At 40.7% G+C, this 19,684-nt stretch overlaps 1 protein-coding gene across 4 annotated transcripts in view; it reads left to right on the top strand.

Moving 5' to 3' along the window:
• Positions 1–19,684, top strand: part of pde8b (phosphodiesterase 8B) — a 272,856-nt gene that overhangs the window by 43,197 nt on the left and 209,975 nt on the right. Inside the window, exon 1 of one of the 4 annotated variants that reach the window (XM_073048237.1) lies at positions 14,513–14,542. The exons of the other annotated variants lie outside the window; for them this stretch is intronic. The gene's annotated coding sequence lies outside the window, so the exon portion shown is untranslated. Of the gene's footprint in view, positions 1–14,512; positions 14,543–19,684 lie in introns of those variants that run through there. 4 annotated transcript variants of the gene reach the window in all.

Below are 19,684 nucleotides of genomic sequence, written 5' to 3'. Positions count from 1 at the left end.
AACTGTGTGCATGCTTTGTTGGTGCCACAGGCACCAGTGACACTTGCAGGCTGCACACTGCACATCTTTTGGCAATGTTGGTTGTGGACACAAATGACGCATTTCATTCTATGTTCTGATATTTCAATACTCATGACAATTATGAAAAAGAAAGCCTGGTCTTGAGCTTCATTCTCAGAGTTGTAATTCCAGGTTACAAAAGAGATGTGGGATCCAAGATGAAGATCTCAGTGCTCAGATTCTGTCAGCAGGATGAGACTCATTAGTTTGATGCCAAGTTAAATGCAATGATTATGACTTTTTAGTTAATTAAATGCATGTGTTTTAAATTGTATCTCCTACTTGCTTCTTGCTACATGTTCTGTCAGAAAATGGTTGTACGAATGACGATGAATTGTTTTGAGCAGACTGTCCATTAAAGAGATCAGAAAATACGATTCTTCACCTTTGACCAAATTCTCAAGATTTGGGTTTATTTTTCATGTGTACATCGAAATACTGAAGCATTAACAACCAACACACCAAAGAGTGTGCTGGGGGCAGCTTGCAAGTGATGCCACACGTTCTGGCACCAATTGTAAGAGGGCATGTGTAATCATCTCTGTTTGCCTTCTTCCAAGAGCTTGCCTCAATTGAAGAAAACTCTTCCTGATCCACAGAAACTAGATTATGTCTTGCTGAAATTTCAGTTTATCATAGGATCTAGCAATATCCCTATTGACTTGGCTGTTTCCTGTACAGACAATTGTATGACTTTTCAAAGGAACCTCTGCTGATCAGTTGAGTGTTAAATTGTGTGTTTGATTGTTAGGGGCTATAATATTTTATAATCACAGCATAAACTTATTTTGGGTAACTTCTTATCTGCAATAGCACCATTTAGAAATACTGGTGCTAGCTGCAGTAAACATTCTTGGTTATTCCCCAGGATTTACAACATTGCAGCTTCTGAGAATGTGTGCTGATTTGATAAACTGATGTCTGGACCGAAATAAGGAAAGTATTGCTCAGGGAAGCTCAGTCAGAGAGATCCCAGCTTCCATTGCAGAAAGGTCAATTAAAAGATCACAAGAAACCATTTGGCCAATTTTCTCAGCAAATGTCTCGCAACTAAATGCAAAATATGGAAATCATGTGTTGAAAATGGATTCCTTCTGCAAAGAGAAAAAGCAGTTAGCGGATGAGGCTGAGGTTGCTTTGAAATTTGACTCCGTGTACAAACTCAGGATGCAGAGAAAATTCTTGCTCATAGTTTTTAAAAAAAAGGTGCAAAATTAAATAGTCGTATTTAGCATCTCTTGTAAACATAAACAGCTCAAAGTGTTGCACTTTCAATGAAGAATGTTTTAACAATGTTATCTAATATTAAGTGCTCAAAATTATGTGTTTATTCCTACCACAAAAAAATCCATCAGCACCTTCTGGCCGGCAAAGGACTTAGATTAGGAGGAGGGGGATCCAGCTGTGATTCATGGATGTGGGTCAGTATAGGTAGGACAAGGAAAGAGGATCAGGGAGGTAAATGTGTGGAGTAATGTGAGCCATATTTCATAGGACACGGCCACCAGTATAATAACAATATTTAAAAAGTAATTGGACAGGTACATGTATAGGAAAGTTTTAGAGGGCAAATGGGAATCTTAGTAAGGTGGACCAGTTGAGCTGAAGGGCACCTTTTTTTTGTTTTATATTACTCTAATATTTGGGAAGGAGAGAGCCCAGTCCATTAGGATTGGTTTCACCTGAAGTGTGCTGGGACCAGTGTCCTGGAAAAATGCAAAATAGCATTTTTTTTCAATGGAGCTTCAATCTAACTAGAAGGTCAGAAGGTTCCATGAATACAATGTTTAGTAAATCAAAAGGAAAATGAGAGCTGGCAAAGGATAGTGAGGGTACAATTAACAATTAGCAATTGACAGGATGGTGCAGAGAATGTAAGCAAAAGGTTGCAGCACAGAATTTTTTTTTACATATCAAGGCTTAGTGGTCTTTTTTTGAGTGGACGTGGTGTTTCTGATAAGAGAGACGACAGATGAGCTAATGGCATAAGTAGCAGCACATGAGTACCACACACAAAATGTTGCAGGAACTCAGCAGGTCAAGCAGCATCTATGGAAAGGAATATACAGTCGATGTTTCTGGTTGGAGACTCGTTATCACGGCTGGAACGGAAGAGAATAGAAGGTGGGGGAAGGGTAGGAGTAAATACTAGAAAGTGATAGGTGAAGCCAGGTGTGAGGGGAGGTGGGATAAAGTGGGAAGCTGGGAGTTGATAGGTGGGAACGGTAAAGGGCTAAAGAAGAAGAAGGAAACTAATAGGATAGGAGAGTGGGCCATAGGAGAAAGGGAAGGAGAAGGGGCAACAAGAGAAGAGAAGGGGTAAAGGGGAGCCAGAATGGGGAATGGAAAAAGAGAAGAGAAGAGAGGGTAAAAATTACCAGAAGTTAAAGAAAAAGTGCTTTGACCAGCAGTCAATCTGGATGTCAGAAGTTTGGAGAGGAGGGAACTTTATCAGGTCCTCTGCCTGAGGATAAAAAGGTAGCAGTGGGTCATGGCCAGCAGCCAGTTGGCGTTTGGGATTGATTAGCCAGAGCAAATTAAAGGAAAGCAGGGGCAAGTGCGGTGGCCGTTTTCTGAATGGACATAGTCAAGAGTGGTGATCTTGAGGCTTTAGCTCTTTAAGGCTTCAGTGAAGAGAGACTTCACTCAGAGAAAGCAAAGGGAAGAAAAGCTCAGGATTGATTTTTCCATTCCCTTCTTTATCTCTGCTCAGCTAGGACAGTGAGGATGCCAGGCAGGGTAGTGAAATGCTCCTCTTGTGGGAAAGCAAGGAGACCTCCAGTGTCCCTGACGACTGCAGCTGCGAGAAGTGCATCCCGCTGCAGCTTCTAACAAACCGTCTTAAGGAGTTGCAGCTGGATCTGGATGAACTCTGGATCATTCAGGAGACTGGGGTGATAGGACCTGTAAAGAAGCAGAATACAGGAAATAGGGTGACAGTCAGGAAGGGGAAAGGGGTAAGGAGCCAGTGCAGAGTATCCCTGTGGCCATCCCTCTCAATAACAGGTATATCACTTTGGATGACCTAACAGAAGAAAGTCACTGTGGCCAGGTTTCTGGCACTGAGTCTGCCTTTGTGACGCAGAAGGGAAAGGGCAGGGGAGGAGAAAAGGCACGTTATGGTGAGGTGATTTGTTAGTTAGTGGAATGAACAGGAGGTTCTGTTGGTGAGAACGAGATGGTATGTTTCCTCCCAGGTACCAAACTCTGGAATGTCTCAGATCAAGTCCTCAGCATTCTTAAGTGTGAGGGTGGACAGCCAAAAGTTGTGGTCCATGCAAGTACCAACGTCATGGGTAGGATGAGTGATAAGATTCTAAATAAGGAGGCACAAAGTTAGGTGCTAAATTAAAGGGCAGGACCTCCAGGGTTGTGATCTCAGGATTGCTACCCATGCCACGTGCTAGTGAGGCTAGAATATGAAAGTTATACAGTTTGATATGTGGCTAAGGAGTTGATGTAGGAGGGAGGGCATAAGATTTTTTAATCATTGGGCTCTCTTCCAGGGAAGGTGGAACCTAATCAGAAGGGACGATTTGCACTTGAACTGGAGGGAGACTAATATCCTAGTGGGAAGGTTTGTTAATGCTACATGATGGGGTTTAAACTGGAGTTGAAGGGGGTGGGAACCAGAGTGTCAGAACAGTTACTGGAGAGGTTATGGAGGCAGATGTTGGTAAGCCATCAGACAAAGTTAGGAATCATGCTACAACTAGTGTCCTGAGCTGCCTATATCTCAAAGGAAATATTGTAGGAAAGTTGGGTAATAGTGCTGAAGATGAGGTAACTGCTTTACAAACAGAGGCAATGTGTAGTGGGGAGAGGCTGTTGATAGGGCATGTTTGTAATCAACAGGACAAGTTGCAGTGTAAAAGGTGGACAAAATTGAAAAAGTGAATACAGAACTGAAGGTATTTTATTTGAATGTGCTCAGTACACAGAATAAGGTAGATGAACTTGCAGCACAGTTGCAGATTGGCAGATATGATGTTGTAGGCATCAGTGAATCATGGCTGAAAGATTATATCTGGGAGCTTAATGTCCAAAGAAACATACATACCAGTAGAAGTGGGAGAGGCAGGTTTGATATTGTCATTTAAAGTAAAATTGGATAGGTATATGGACAGGAAAGGAATGGAGGGTTATGGGCTGAGTGTGGGTCAGTGGGACTAGGTGAGAGTAAGCGTTTGGCACGGACTAGAAGGGCCGAGATTACCTGTTTCTGTGCTGTAATTGTTATATGGTTATATTGTATTGAAAGGATGAGCAGGAAGGCAGAGGGGGCAGCATTGCTCTTGGTTATAAAAAATGAAATACAATTATTAGAAAGAGGTGACAAAAGGTCAGAAGGTGTTGAATTATTGTGGATAGAGCTGAGGAACTACAAGGGTAAAAACTATCTGATCGGAGTTATATACAGACCCCCAAAGAGTAGTAAGAATGGTGCCTACAAATTACAATGCGAGATAGAAAATGCGTGCCAAAAGGGCAATGTTACAATAGTCATGGGGGACTTCAATGTGCAGGTAGATTGGGAAAATCAGATGGTGCTGGATAACAGGAGGGTTAATTTCTGTGTGCCTACGAGATGGCTCTGTAGAGCAGTTCATGGTTGAGCCTACTAGAAGATCAGCTATTCTGGATTGGGTGTTGTGCAATCAACCAGAATTGACTAGAGCTTAAAGTAAAAGAATCCTTGGGGGCAGTGATCATAATATGATCGAATTCACCCAGAAATTTGAGAGGGAGAAGCTAACGTCAGATGTATCAGTGTTGCAGTGGGATGGAGGGAATTACAGAGGCATGAGAGAGGAGTTGGTCAGAATTGGTTGGAACAAAACACTGGCAGGGATGATGGCAGAGCAACAATGGCTAGAATTCTGAAAGCAATTTGGAAGGCACATGATGTATACATCCCAAAGAGGAAGAAGACACCAGCAAGAGGAAGAAAGATGACACCAACAGTGGCTAAGAAGAGAAGTCAAAGCCAACATAAAAGCCAAAAAGGCGGCATATAATAGAGCAAAAATGAGTGAGAGTTAGAGGATTGGCAATCTTTTAAGAACCAACAGAAGGTAACTAAAGAAGTAATTTAGAAGGTAGAGATGGAATCAGAAAGTAAGCTGGACAATAATATGAAGGAGGATACCAGAAGTTTCTTCAGATACATTAAGTGTAAAGGACAGGCAAGAGTGGATGTCGGACTGCTGGAGAGGTAATAATGGGGGACAAGGAAATGGCAGATGGACTAAGTAAGTTTTTTGGATCAGTCACCACTGTGGAAGACACTAGCAGTATGGTGGAAGTTGCAGGTCTGAGTCATCAAGTGTGTGATGTTACCATTACTAGGATAAAGATTCTTAGGAAACTGAAAGGACTGCAGGTAGGCAAGTCCAGATAGTGTACACCCCAGAGTTCTGAAAGAGGTGACTAAGTAGATCATGAAAACCTTATTAATGATCTTTCAGGAATCACTGGATTCTGGAATGGTTCCAGAAGACTGGAAAATTGCAAATGTCACTCTATTCTTCAAGAAGGGAGAGGGGCAGAAGAAAGGAAACTATGGGCCAGTTAGTCTGACCTCAGTGGTTAAGAAGATGTTGGAGTCAATTACTAAGGATGAGGTCTCAGGGTAATTGGAAGCATATGATAAAATTGGGTGTAGTCAGCATGGTTTCCTTAAGGGAAAATCTTGCCTGATAAATCTATTGGAATTCTTTGAAGAAATAACAAGCAGGATGGACAAAGGAGAATTGGATAATGTTATGTATTTGGATTTTCAGAAGGCCTTTGACAAGGTGCCATGCATGAGGCTGCTTAACAAGCTATGAGCCTATGGTATTAGAGGAAAGATTCTAGCATAGATAAAGCATTGGCTGATTGGCAGGAGGCAAAGAGTGGAAATAAAGGGAGTCTTTTCAGATTGGCTGTCAATGACTAATGATGTTCTACAGGGGTCTGTGTTGGGACTGATCTTTTTTTACGTTATATGTCAATGATTTTGACAATGGAGTTGATGGCTTTATTGCAGAGTTTGCAGACGATTTGAAGATAGGTGGAGGGGAAGGTAGTTTTGATGGATTTGGACTTAGATGGATTTGGAGTATGGACGAAGAATTAGCAAATGGAATAAAGTGCATGGTCATGCACTTTGGTAGAAGAAATGAAAGTGCTGGCTATTGGATAAAAAATGCAAAAAAAAACGAGATGCAAAGGGACTTGGAAATCCTTGTGCAAGGTTCCCTAAAGGTTAATTTGCTAGTTTAGTCAATGATGGGGAAGGCAAAAGCAATGTTAACTTTCTTTTCAAGAGGACTAGAATAGGACTAGAGGATGTATTGTTGAAACTTTATAAAGCACTGGTGAGGCCTTATTTGGAGTATAGTGTGCAGAATTTGGGTCCCTTATTTTAGAAAGGATGTGCTGAAACTGGAGCGGGTTCCAGGATTGAATGGCTTGTCATATGAAGAGTATTTGATGGCTCTGGGCCTGTACTCCCTGGCATTCAGGAGAATGAAGGGTGACCTCATTGAAACCTATTTTCATGGTGAAAGGCTTTGATAGACTGGATGTGGGGAGGATGTTTCCTGTGGTAGGAGAGTCTCAGACCAGAGAACACAACCTCAGAATAGAGGGATATTCTTTTAGAGGGAAGATGAGGAGGTATTTCCTTAGCCTGAGAGTGGTGAATCTGTGGAATTTGTTGCCATAGACAGCTGCGGAGGCCAAGTCTTTATGTATATTTAAAACAGAGCTTAATAGGTTCTTGATTGGTCGGGGAATGAAGGCATACAGGGAGAAGGCAGGAGATTGGGAATAAGAAATATTGGATCAGCCATGGTGAAATGGCAGAACAGACTCGATAGGCCAAATGGCCTGGTTTTGCTCCTGTATCTTGTGGTATAAATGGTTGTTCATGCCATCAGATTGGAGATTATTCAGGTGGAACATGAGATATTGCTCCTCCAATCTGTGAGTGATCTTATCATGGCAATAGAGGCAGCCATCAACCAACATATGGGAATGAGGAGGGAATTTAAATGGTTGGCCACTAGGAAATCCCTCCCGTCTCTTCTTCAGCTTGTTACGTTTTCCATCTATCACCTCCAGCTTTTCACTTCAACCCACCTATCATCTTCCTTATCCGGTTTCATCTCTCACCTTCCGGCTTGTACTCCTTGCCTTACCCCCCCCCCAACCTTATTCTGGCTTCTTCCCCCTTCCTTTCTACTCCTAATGAAGGGTCTCGGCCCAAAACGTTGGCTGTGTTTTCCTTACCGTAAATGCTGCCTGACCCACTGAGTTCATCCAGCATCTTTTGTGAGTTACTCTGCACTTCCAGCATCTGTAGAATCTCTTGAGTTTAACACATGAGTGTGATCTAATATCATTATGGAGAATCGTTTTCATGGTGACCAGGACTATGTACTCAGTCTTCCAGGTTATATGATGTTCCAAAAGAACAGGCTGAAAGAGAAAGAAGGAAGGATAGTGCTGTCAATAAGGAAGGTATCAGAATGGTGTTGAGTCATAATGTATCGGAAGTAGAGAGTAATGTAGACTTAGTTTGGGTTGAAATCATGAAAGCAGGAGAGAGAAGACTTGGGTGGGAATAATCTATAGGCCTCTAAAATATGGCCTCTTGATAAGGCAAAGAGTAAATGGGCAAATATGCTTGAAGTGAACTGCAATTGTCATGGCATATTTTAATCCACATCTTGATTGGAGAAATTGAGCTGACGAGAATATTGTAAAGGAAGAATCTGTGGAGTGTGCCAGTGATTGCATCGTATAACCTTATGTTATGGAGCTTTCTAGGGACAAGGCATTTCAGATTGGGTCAAGAGTAATGAGAAAGGACTAATAAAAGATCTTGTTAAAAATCCTCCTCTGTCACAGGGTTTCTTAACTTTTTTTTATGACATGGATCCCTACCATTAACCAAGAGGATCCATAGACCCCTAGGGGATGGTAGCAACAGCACAACAGAGTGCAGTTTGAAGGTGAACAGCTTAGAATCAAAACTGCCTTCAACTTAAATCAGAGCAATTATTATGGTATGAAGGTGGAGTTGTCGAATGTAAACTAGAGAAATGAGTAAGAGCCAATTCAGAAGACGATCATTCGTAGATATTCAAACGGCTGGTCCATAACGCTCAGCAGGATTTTATCCCAATTGGAAAAAAGGACTTTGTTTCAAAAAAAAGTGGCACAATCTGAAGTTAAAAAAGGGCTTAAGGGTAATGTTAAATTAAACTATAGGGATATCAATCGTAAGGACTGGTAGCAAGCCAGCAGGCAGGAAAGTATTTTGGATTCAGTAGTGAAAGACTAAAAAGCTCATGAGAAGGGAGGGAAAAGTTTTTGAGAGAACTTGCATGTGATAGGGAAGTGTAATGTATGGATCTATTTCTTTTAGAGCAGTGACACCCCTTAGCACTGGACATTGATTTATTGTCTACGCATGCGCATTTCTCGCCCTCCCCCCCTCTTTCTCTCTCTCTCTCTCTCTCTTTTCTCTCTTTTTCTCTCTTTTCTCTTTTCTCTTTTTCTCTCTTTTTCTCTCTTTTCTCTCTCTTTCCTCTTTTTTCTCTCTTCCTCTCTTTCCGCTCTCTCTTTTTCCTCTCTCTCTCTTTTCTCTCCTCTTTCCTCTCTCCTCTTTCCTCTCTCTCTTTCCTCTCTCTCTTTCCTCTCTCTCTTTCCTCTCTCCCTCCCACTCCCTCCCACTCTTTCCTCTCTCTCTCTCTCTCTCTCTCCTATAATATAATCAAACGTGGTCAGTATAATTTTGTGAAAAGTAAATTGTGTATGACAAATTTTCTCAAACTCTTTGAGGGTATGCTGAGGAGATTTGTTAGAGAGGAACCGGTAGACATAGTATATTTAGATTTCCAAAAGACATTTGACAAGGTGGTGTACAGTAGGCTGCTACATAAACTTAGAGCCCAAGGTATTTTTCTTCTTATGTCAGGGTGGATTGAGATCTGACCATCATGTAAGAAAAGTTGATATAAATGGGTAATTTTTTTATTGTCTGGAAGAATGTAACTAGTGGTGTATTCCAGTGACTTGACCTTCATTTGTTAATTATTTACATTGCTGTCCTGGGGGAAGAAGCAAAATGTAAAGTTCCCAACTTTGCTGCTGATTTCAAATATGAGGGGTGATTGATAAGTTCGTGGCCTAAGGTAGAAGGAGTCAATTTTAGAAAACCTAGCACATTTATTTTTCAACATAGTCCCCTCCTACATTTACACACTTAGTCCAGCAGTCATGGAGCATACAGATCTTGGACCTCCAGAAAGTGTCCACAGCAGGGGTGATTGAAAAGTTCATGGCCTAAGGTAGAAGGAGATGAGTTATCAACTTCAAACTTTCTGCATAATCACCCAAAGAGTTGACCTGCATGTGCATGTAATGAGAGCTGTATAACTCATCTCCTTGAAGTCATACTCTTTGGTAAAATGAATTATGATCAAAATTATTTTCTGAGTAAAAAGTGACTGCAAATGAGTGAAGCCCAGAGGAGTCTTTTGGTATTATTGTCACATACAGTGTAAAGCTTGTCTCACATATGGTTTATACAGATCAAACCATTACATGGTGCATTGAGCTACAATAAGGTAAAACAGCAACAATGCAGAATAAAGTGTAAAAGCTACTAAAAAAAAATTGTAGTGTAGGTAAATGATAAAGTACAAGATCATTATGAGATGGATTACAGGTCAACACATGGAATTATGATATTGTGGTCATTAGTAAGACTTGATTGCAGAAGGGACAGGACTGGCAGTTCAGTGTTCCAGGGTTCTGCTGTTTTAGACATGACAGAATGTGAAGGATTAAAGGGTGGAGGGGTGACATTACTTTACTAGTCAGAGAAAATGTCACAGCAGTGCCCAGTCAGGATAGACTGGAGAACTTGTCTAATGAGGCTTTGTGGGTAGAACTGAGGAATAAGAAAGGAACGACCACATTAATGGTGCTATATTGTAGACCACCTAACAGTCTGCGGGATCTAGAGGAACAAATTTGCAGAGAGATCACAGACTATTGCAAGAAATGAGGTTGCTATAGGAGGTGATTTAAACATTACACATATTGACTGAAAACCCCATACTGTAAAAGGACTAGATGGGATAGAGTTTGAAGAAGTGTTCAGGAAAGTTTCCTTAATCAGTACATAGAAGTCCCAATGAGAGAGTGTGCAGTATTTGATGATCTATGAGGGAATGAAACAGGGCAGGTGACAGAAGTTTGCGTAGGGGAGCATTTTATAACTAGTGATCATAACGCCATTCATTTCAAAATAAATATAGAAAAGGATAGTTCTGGTCTGTGGGTTGAGATACTAAATTGGAGAAAGGCCAATTTTGATGGTATCAGAAATGATCTGGCAAATGTGGATTGGGACAGGCTGTTTTCTGGCAAAGGTGTACTTGGTAAGTAGGAGGCCCTCAAAACTGAAATTTGGAGTATAAAGCTTGTCTGTGCCTGTCAGAATAAAGGGTAAGGATAACAGGTTATGGAACTTTGATTTTTAATTGATATTGAGGCCCTAGTTAAGGAAAAAAAGGTGCATAAACAGGTATAGGTGAGTAGGAATAAATAAGGTACTTAAGGAGTATAAGAAATGTAAGAGGACACTTAAGAAAGAAATCAGGAGGGCTGTAAGAAGGCATGAAGTTGCCCTACCATAGAAGCTGAGAACCTTAAGGGATTCTAGAGATATGTTAAGAGTAAAATGATTGTAAGCAACAATATTGTTCTTCTGGGAAATCAGAATGGTGGTCTAAGCGTGGAGCCAAAAGAAATGGGAGAGATCTTAAATGGATTTTTTGCACCTCAGGTTACTTGGGAGACGGACAAAGAGTCTATAAAAGTGAGGCAAAACAGCAGCTAAGTCATGAACCCTTTACAGATTACAGAGGAGGATGTGTTTGCTGTCTTGAGACATATTAGGGTGGATAAATCTGCAAGACTAGACAAGGACCCTGTGGGAGACAAGTGTAGAGGCCCTAGCAAAGGTATTTAAGTCTTCCTTTGCAGAAGATTGCAGAATAGCTAATGTTGTTCTGTGGTTTTGTGCATGGTACATAATGTCTAACCAATGTTATGGAGACTTCTGAGGAAGTTACCAGGAAAGTTGATGGAAGGCAAAGCAGTGGATGTTGTCTACCTAGACTTTAGCAAGGTATTTGACAAGGTCCTGCATGGGAGGTTGATCAATTCAGTAACTTGGCATTCAAGATGAGATAAATTGGATTAGACATTGGCTTTGTGGGACAAGCCAGAAAGTGGTAGTAGATGGTTGCCACTCTGACTGGAGGCCAGTGACCAGTGGAGGGTTGCAGGGTCTGTTGTTGTTTGTCATATATCAATGATCTGGATGATAATGTGCTTAACTGGATCAGCAAATTTGCAAATGACACCAAGATTAGGGATGTAGTGGATGGCAAGGAAAACTATCGGAGTTTGCAGTGGGATCTGGACTAGTTAGAAAAATGGGCTGAAAAATGGCAGATAGAACTTAACGCAGACAAGTGCGAGGTGCTGCACTTCAGTAGGGCCGACCAGGGTAGGTCTTACACAGTGAACGGTAGGGCGCTGAGTATTCCAGTAGAACAAAGGGATCTGGCAGTACAGGTCCATAATTCATTGAAAGTGGTGGCACTGGTAGATAGGGTTGTAAAGGAAGTTTTTGCACATTGGCCTTCATAAATCGAAATATTGAATACAGGAGATGGGATGCTATGTTGATGTTTTATAAGATGTTAGGCTTAATTTGGAGTATTTTCTGCAGTTTTGGTCACCTACCTTGAGGAAAAATGTAAATAAGGTTGAAAGAGTACAGAGAAAGATGTTGCTGGGACTGGAGGACCTGAGTTATACGGAAAGATTGAATAGGTTAGGACTTTATTCCGTGGAATGTAGAAAATTATGAGGTTTATAGAAAGGGTAAATGCAAGCAGGGTTTTTCCATTGAGGTTGGGTGGGACGACAACTAGAGGTCATAGGCTGAACAGTTTAAGGGGAACATGATGGAAAATCTCTTCACTCGGAGGGTCATGAGAGTATGGAATGAGCTGCCTGTGCAACTGATGCATTTTCAAAGTTTAAGTGAAGTTGGAGGTCCGGATGTTTGTCAATGGGACTAGACAGTTTAAATGGTTTGTGCACAATTACTACTACTACTACTTCATGTATCTTGCGCATTACACGCTTGGGCGATCGTGGCTGTCCACATCGAATGATCCCTTGCAGCGTCAATGATATCTCACACATTTAGATTTGTTAGTTCTTTCATGGTGTCCATCTATTTTCTTCTTTGCCTTCCTCTTCCGTGTTTCCCAGGCATACGGCCTTGTAATGTAAGGGATTCTGTTTCTCCCTTTCTGATGACATGGCCCAGGAATTTAAGTTTCCTCTCGTTTAATGTTCTCATTAAAGATCTTTTTGTATGGGCACATTGGAGTACTGTCTCATTAGTTACTCTATCTCTATGTGATATTTTCAGCATTCTTCTAAGAAACCACATTTCTGTTGCTTCTAAGTTTCTTTGGAGTTCTGATGTTATAGTCCATGTTTCAGAAGCATACAGCAAGATTGACCAGATGTAACATGTAGCCAAAGCCTTGTTGTCATAGAAATGTGTCTGTTGGTAAAAATGGGTTTCATTTTTTGGAAGTTGGTTTTGGCAATGGCAATTCTTCTTTTTATTTCTACTTTTAGCATCTTGTGATACAAAGCTGCCAAGGTAATAAAAGCAGGTCTTTTGTTCAATCTCTTGGTTACCGATGTACAATTAGCAATTGGGAGTATCCTGCTGTTTTGATATTACCATACATTTGGTGTTTTTTTTTTACAGTTGATAGACCAAAATCTGCTCTTGTTTGTACACTTTGTCTAGGAGAATTTGTAGGTCTTCTGCAGCACTTCCTATTAGGGTGGTATCATTTACATATCTTATATTGATGATGTTAACACCTCCAATTTTTATCCCATCTAGGTCTTCTATATCTCTGAGATATATTTCACTATTCATTTCACTATTGATATTAAATAAGTCCGGTGAGGCAATGCATCTCTGTCTAACTCCTCTGAATTTTAGTCGAACTGCTTATATTATCATCAGTTTTTACCGCCGCCATTTGATTCCAATATAAATTTTGAAGCAGTTGTTGGTCCCTTCCATCAATGTTTAGTTTAGCGAGAATTTGAAATAATTTTTCCTTTAGTGAAATCAATAAAACCTAAAAGGACATCATTTTTATATTCAATTGCCCTTTCTGAAAGCATTCATAGTATGAAAATTGCATTCCTAGTTCCTCTATCCTCAATAAACCCATATTGCAGTTTAGAAGTTTCTGGCCTTAATTTGTTTTTAATTTGACTCAGAATAATTCTTAACAAAATCTTTATTATGTGACTCATAAGACTGATTGTTCTATAATTTTTGCAGTCAATAGTTCCAGGAATTTTGGGCAGTTATAAATATTGATTTCAAGAGATCATCAGGCAATACACCAGACTCGTATATGTCATTAAACTGTTCAAAAAGAACATCTAGGTCCAGATCTTTTAGGGCTTGTATCATTTCCACTGAAATTTCATCAGGTCCAGTGGCTTTACCATGTTTCATGATTTTCATTGCTTTAGTTATTTCTTCTTTGGTAATAGGTGGGCCAGAATTAGGGTGTTTAATATCTGGGGTTCCCCTCTGTTATCTTCAAAAAGCTGCTCTATATACTGAACCTACCTCTCACATGTACTTTATCTGGTTCTGTTAGTATGAATCTGTCTGCTGCTCTTGTGCATCCTGTAGAGGAGGTTTTCTTAATTCCAGTAATTTCCTTAATTTTCTGGTGCATTTCTTTGCTGTTGCTAATATGGCTTTCTACTTCATTGCATTTTTGATTCAGCCATTCTTCCTTTGCAATATTGCACAACTGTCTGGTCTGTCTGTCTAGCTCTGTATTGCACTTCATTATTCTTCACTAACCTTCTTTGTTCTATCAGATCTAGAATTTCTTGGGTTATCCACCCCTTGTTGGTGTGTTGGATTTCTTGTACTGGGATTATATCCTCTGCTGATTGCTGTATAACATATTTAAATTTGTCCCAAATAGGTGTTATTTCGTTTTCATTGAGGTGTTCTTCTACAGCTGTTTTGAATTGTTGCTTAAGTATGCTATCATTTTTAAGTTCTCCCAACATAAACTTTCTCTTTTTTCCAAGTTTCAGCTTCTTTAATTTTGTTTTGATGGTAGCTGTTACTGGATGGTGATCTGAACCACAGTCTGCTCCTGGGTAGGCTTTAGAATTTGTGATATTATTTCTAAAGCATTCATTGATGGTAGTGAAATCTATTTGAATCCTTGTTCTATCTCCAGGACTAATCCAAGTACACAATCTTGTGTACAGAATGGTTGTTCCATTGCTTAAAAAAGGCTCTAAAAGTAATCCGGGAAATTACAGGCCGGTAAGTTTGACGTCGGTAGTAGGTAAGTTATTGGAAGGAGAACTAAGAGATAGGATTTACAAGTATTTGGATAGACAGGGACTTATTAGGGAGAGTCAACATGGTTTTGTGCGTGGTAGGTCATGTTTAACAAATCTATTAGAGTTTTTCGAGGAGGTTACCAGGAAAGTGGATGTAGGGAAGGCAGTGGATGTTGTCTACATGGACTTCAGTAAGGCCTTTGACAAGGTCCCGCATGGGAGGTTAGTTAGGAAGATTCAGTCACTAGGTATACATGGTGAGGTAGTAAATTGGATTAAATATTGGCTCAATGAGAGAAGCCAGAGAGTGGTAGTGGAGGATTGCTACTCTGAGTGGAGGCCTGTGACTAGTGGTGTGCCACAGGGATCAGTGCTGGGTACATTGTTATTTGTCATCTATATCAATGATCTGGATGATAGTATAAATTGGATCAGCAAATTTGCTGATGATACAAAAATTGGAGGTGTAATGGACAGTGAGAAAGGTTTTCAAAGCTTGCAGAGGGATTTGGACCAGCTGGAAAAATGGGCTGAAAAATGGCAGATGGAGTTTAATACAGACAAATGTGAGGTATTGCACTTTGGAAGGACAAACCAAGATAGAATATACAAGGCAAATGGTAGGGTACTGAGGAGTGCAGTTGAACAGAGGGATCTGGGAATATAGATACAAAATTCCCTAAAAGTGGTGTCACAGGTAGATAGGGTCGTAAAGACAGTTTTTGGTATATTAGCCTTTATAAATTAAAGTATTGAGCATATGAGTTGGAATGTTATGGTGAGGTTGTGTAAGGCATTGGTGAGGCCGAATTTGGAGTATTGTGTGCACTTTTGGTGTGGAAGAAAATATCCAGAGCTGACACTGTATTGAGCAAGGAAGGGTTAATGATCTTTAAATGTAATATCAAAGTCTACTGTGACTAATGTACTCTGTCTGCTGACAATGTGTCTTTCAGTCAGGCTGATTAAAATAACCATGTTTGTATTTGTTGTTCAAAGAATCATCACATGTCTGATATACTCTTCTAGCCTGTCTGATATACTCTTTTGAGAAATTAACACTGAAGTAAATGTGAAACTACTCAGGGACATATCCTGCAACTTTGCTACTCAGCAGAACTGCCATCGAAGATCTTCATTCTGATTATGTGTTTTTCTCTCATATGCTTCAGATATAAATAAGAGCGTGACCCATTGTCAGACAGAGTCTCACGAACTCCGCTTTTAGGAGGATGAGCTCTCCATGATATCATGCTCCAATAAAGGCGTTCTGAAGCGATCTCCCTCCGTGTCCAAGTGTTAGTTCTTTTTCCACAATGACATTTTGTCACCAAATTACAGGAAGGATATTAATAAGGTTGAAAGTGTGCAGAGAAGGTTTACAAGGATGTTGCTGGGACTTGAGAAACTGAGTTACAGAGAAAGGTTGAATAGGTTAGGACTTTATTCCCTGGAACGTAGAAGAATGAGGGGAGATTGATAGAGGTATATAAAATTATGATGGGTACAGATAGAGTGAATGCAAACAGGCTTTTTCCACTGATGCTAGGGGAGAAAAAAACCAGAGGACATGGGTTAAGGGTGAAGGGGGAAAAGTTTAAAGGGAACATTGGGGGGGGCTTCTTCACACACAGAGTGGTGGGAGTGTGGAATGAGCTGCCAGATGAAGTGGTAAATGCGGGCTCGCTTTTAACATTTAAGAAAAACTTGGACAGGTACATGGATGAGAGGTGTATGGAGGGATATGGGCCAGGTGCAGGTCAGTGGGACTAGGCAGAAAAATGGTTTGTCACAGCCAAGAAGGGCCAGAAGGCCCGATCCTGTGCTGTAATGTTCTATGGTTCTGTGGTTCTATCTACGTGGATGGTTTTTATACCAAGTATTGGTGATCACTTGGTTGTTTCTGACACACCAATCAGTAAACCTTTCTTCATTTTCATTTTTCTCCCCTAATCCAAAAGATCCTGTGAGGTTATCAACCCTTTCCTGTCCAACTTTGGAGTTAAAATCTCCCATGACTAGTTTTGTATCCTAAGGTTTACATTGCTCATAAGCACTTCATAAAACTGATATCCTGTTCATCCGCATCATTCGTTGGTACATAGGCTTGGATTATGCTAACGTTAAGGGTTACCCCTTAATTTAACTAAAAGCAGCAGGTCGGATATCGCCCAATATCCTATCAGACATTTTGATACTTATTTGTTTAAAATAATTCCAACTCCATACATCTGCTGTTGACCTCCAGAATACATTATCAGAGAACTATTCTTAGTGATTTTGCCACTGTCGGTCTATCTAATTTCCGACAGGCCTAAGATATAAACTTACAACCTTTTCATTACATTTAATGTGTTGTCCAACTTTCCTTTCTGGTAAAGTGTACAGATGTTCCATGTTGCTACCCTTAGCCTTTCCCTATTGCTTACAGTCTCTGGATGACGGTCTGGTGTCACCTGCACGCTGTTGTCTGGTTTCCTTCTTTTGTTTCTTTCCATGATTGGCTAGGCAGAAATTTCAACAGTGATTTGCCATTGCATTCTGTTGCTGCAGTGCTCATCTAACTAGAGCATTTGACCTCTACTGGTGTTCCCAATTGGGAATCATACACTAGACTTTACCCAACCTTTGCTGTTGTACAAAGACAATCCTCCACCAAAGCTTGGAATCCACCTCCCTGCTGCCGGAGACTTCAGTGATTTTTAGGTGACACCACCACCATTGGTCTGGTTATTTTCTGGCACCAAACACTCGCCATAGGCAGAGCTGCTTCAGCGAGACAGGGTGCACCTGGACCTAAGTGCTACATAAAGCTGGAGTTGTCTTGGGTGGGAGAAGCTATATAATCACTATTGGCATTTCCTGACATTTAGTCAGGACCAAACCACCCCAAACACCCCGTGCACGATTACGTGTCAATTAAATAAAAACATGCATGTGGGAGATTACTTTAACTGGCATATTCACATTGTAATGAGAGAGGGAGTACAATGCGCGTGTGTAGAGAACACTATATGCATACACAACAGTGCATGTGCAGACAATAGGTCAATATGTAGAACTGTGGGGGGAGGTCATTGCCCTAGAAGAAATAGATCCATACGTTACACTTCCTCCCCCTTTAGATTAATGCAACATAAAACTGTATATGTACAAAACATTCGGTTTCCCTTTTCGTGAACCCATATTCCAAGTAAACATGCCTTCACAATAACAGGCCATAACTAACTTCACAGTCCTAATGATTCAGTCTTTTGGGTGGCGCTCTGTTTCTTTCAGGATAGCACCTCTGGACCTGTGGAGTGGCATCGGATTTGGCAGGTGTCTTGTCTAAGATAATGTTCTCGGTTTCTGGTGTCACATTGCTGTCAGTGACATGATCATCACTGAGGGGCAAGTCTGGTGACTGTCATGTGTCCGTCTTGTTAGATGCAGTTGACTTGGGTGTGTTCTATGGTTGAGCATCCAGTATCTGTTCCACATGGCGTCTCCATGTCTGATCTCCAACATCCACTGTGTACATCAGTGGTCCAGAACTTGTAGCTATCCTACTGTGCATTCATTTGTCTTCTCGGTTATGACACACTAGATCTTCCTGTCCTATTTTGAAGCTCCTAGCTGCTTCAATTGGCAATTGGCTGAAATGTTTATTCTGTACTTTGCTCTGTAGATCTTGTTTCTGGATGCCTATGCAAGGTCCCAGATTCCTGTTCATGAACAGCATTGCAGGTGTTTGATTTGTCATCACATGGACAGAGTTCTGATAAACAAAAAGTAAGTTGTCCACCTTGTGCTGAGAGAAATGTCCTTCTTGTCCATCGCTTTGATGGACTTCTTGAAGGTTTAGATAAGCCTTTCAGCAAACCCATTTGTTGCTGACTTGAAATGTCTGATGCCATTTTTCTTCATGAACAGTGGGAATTCTTCTGACATGTATTGTGGTCCGTTGTCACTCACAGTTGGTTCTGGTAACCCATTTCTGGTGAAGATGGCCCTCAGAGCAGAGACGGTCTTTGCTGAGGTGGTTGATTTCATTGATATAACCTTCAGCCACTTTGAATGAGCATCGGCATCAATCAGGAATATGAAGTCCATGAATGGCCCAGCAGAATCAATATGTACTTGTTGTCATGGTAATGACAACCGCTCCTACAGGTGTAATGGTGCCTGTAGAAGTGCATTTTGAACTTTATGGCATCCCGAGCTGCTTTTGGCCAATTATTTGATCTGTTTATCTATTCCCTTCTCAGACACCACCTAATTAGCAGTAAGTAGCTGTGACAACCTCCGGTTACTGCTACCATTTGGGCTGCAGTTGCCTGTTGATGTCACATTGAGCTTTGATTGTCAGTCTAGTTGTAGTCAGCCTCTGGAATTGTGGACAACACTGACCCTGTATCCAGCTCCATTTTCAGTTTTACAGCAGATCCAGATGATTTTGTGATCTGCTTCATTTATACCTTGAAGTTCTAGGCATGACAACTCACCTTTGTCAGACTCTATGCTGTCTTATTATGTTTTACATTTGATAACTTTATGCTTTTTCTTAGTTTTGTGTTTTGATACTTTTCATACAGCTGTGCTATTTGTCTATCTTGCACACTCTCTATGTGACCCTGTCTGTGACATTTTCTGCAGACTTTTCCTTTGAACCAAAAGTCATTTGCATCATGGAAGGATTTGCCACATCATAATATTTTTGGACTTCTGCACTATTCAGGGATATTTTGTGCATTTCACATTCAAACCGCCTTTTCTGTAACACACACAAAATGCTGGTGGAATGCAGCAGGCCAGACAGCATCTATAGGAAGAAACACTGTTGACATTTAGGGCCGAGACCCTTCATCAAATTTTCAATCATATTTTGTTTCTGCCAGCCTCTCCTTTTCTGTAGTTCTGCTGCACTCTCTAACAATATTGCAATGGTCAATGTCCACTCTAAGGTTAAGTCTCTTTCGGATAATAGCTTCTTTTGAGTGCTTTGACTATACATGCCACATACGAACCTGTCCTCCATTGCATCAGAAAGTCCATCTCTAAAGTCACAGTACAGGGAAAGTTTGCACAGTTCTGTAATATATTCAGAAATGCTTTCATCTTTTGATTGGTTCCTTTTGTA

The sequence above is a fragment of the Hemitrygon akajei genome, chromosome 6 (genome assembly GCF_048418815.1).
Source record: "Hemitrygon akajei chromosome 6, sHemAka1.3, whole genome shotgun sequence".
Lineage (NCBI taxonomy): Eukaryota > Metazoa > Chordata > Chondrichthyes > Myliobatiformes > Dasyatidae > Hemitrygon > Hemitrygon akajei.
This window is presented reverse-complemented; position numbering and strand designations above follow the sequence as displayed.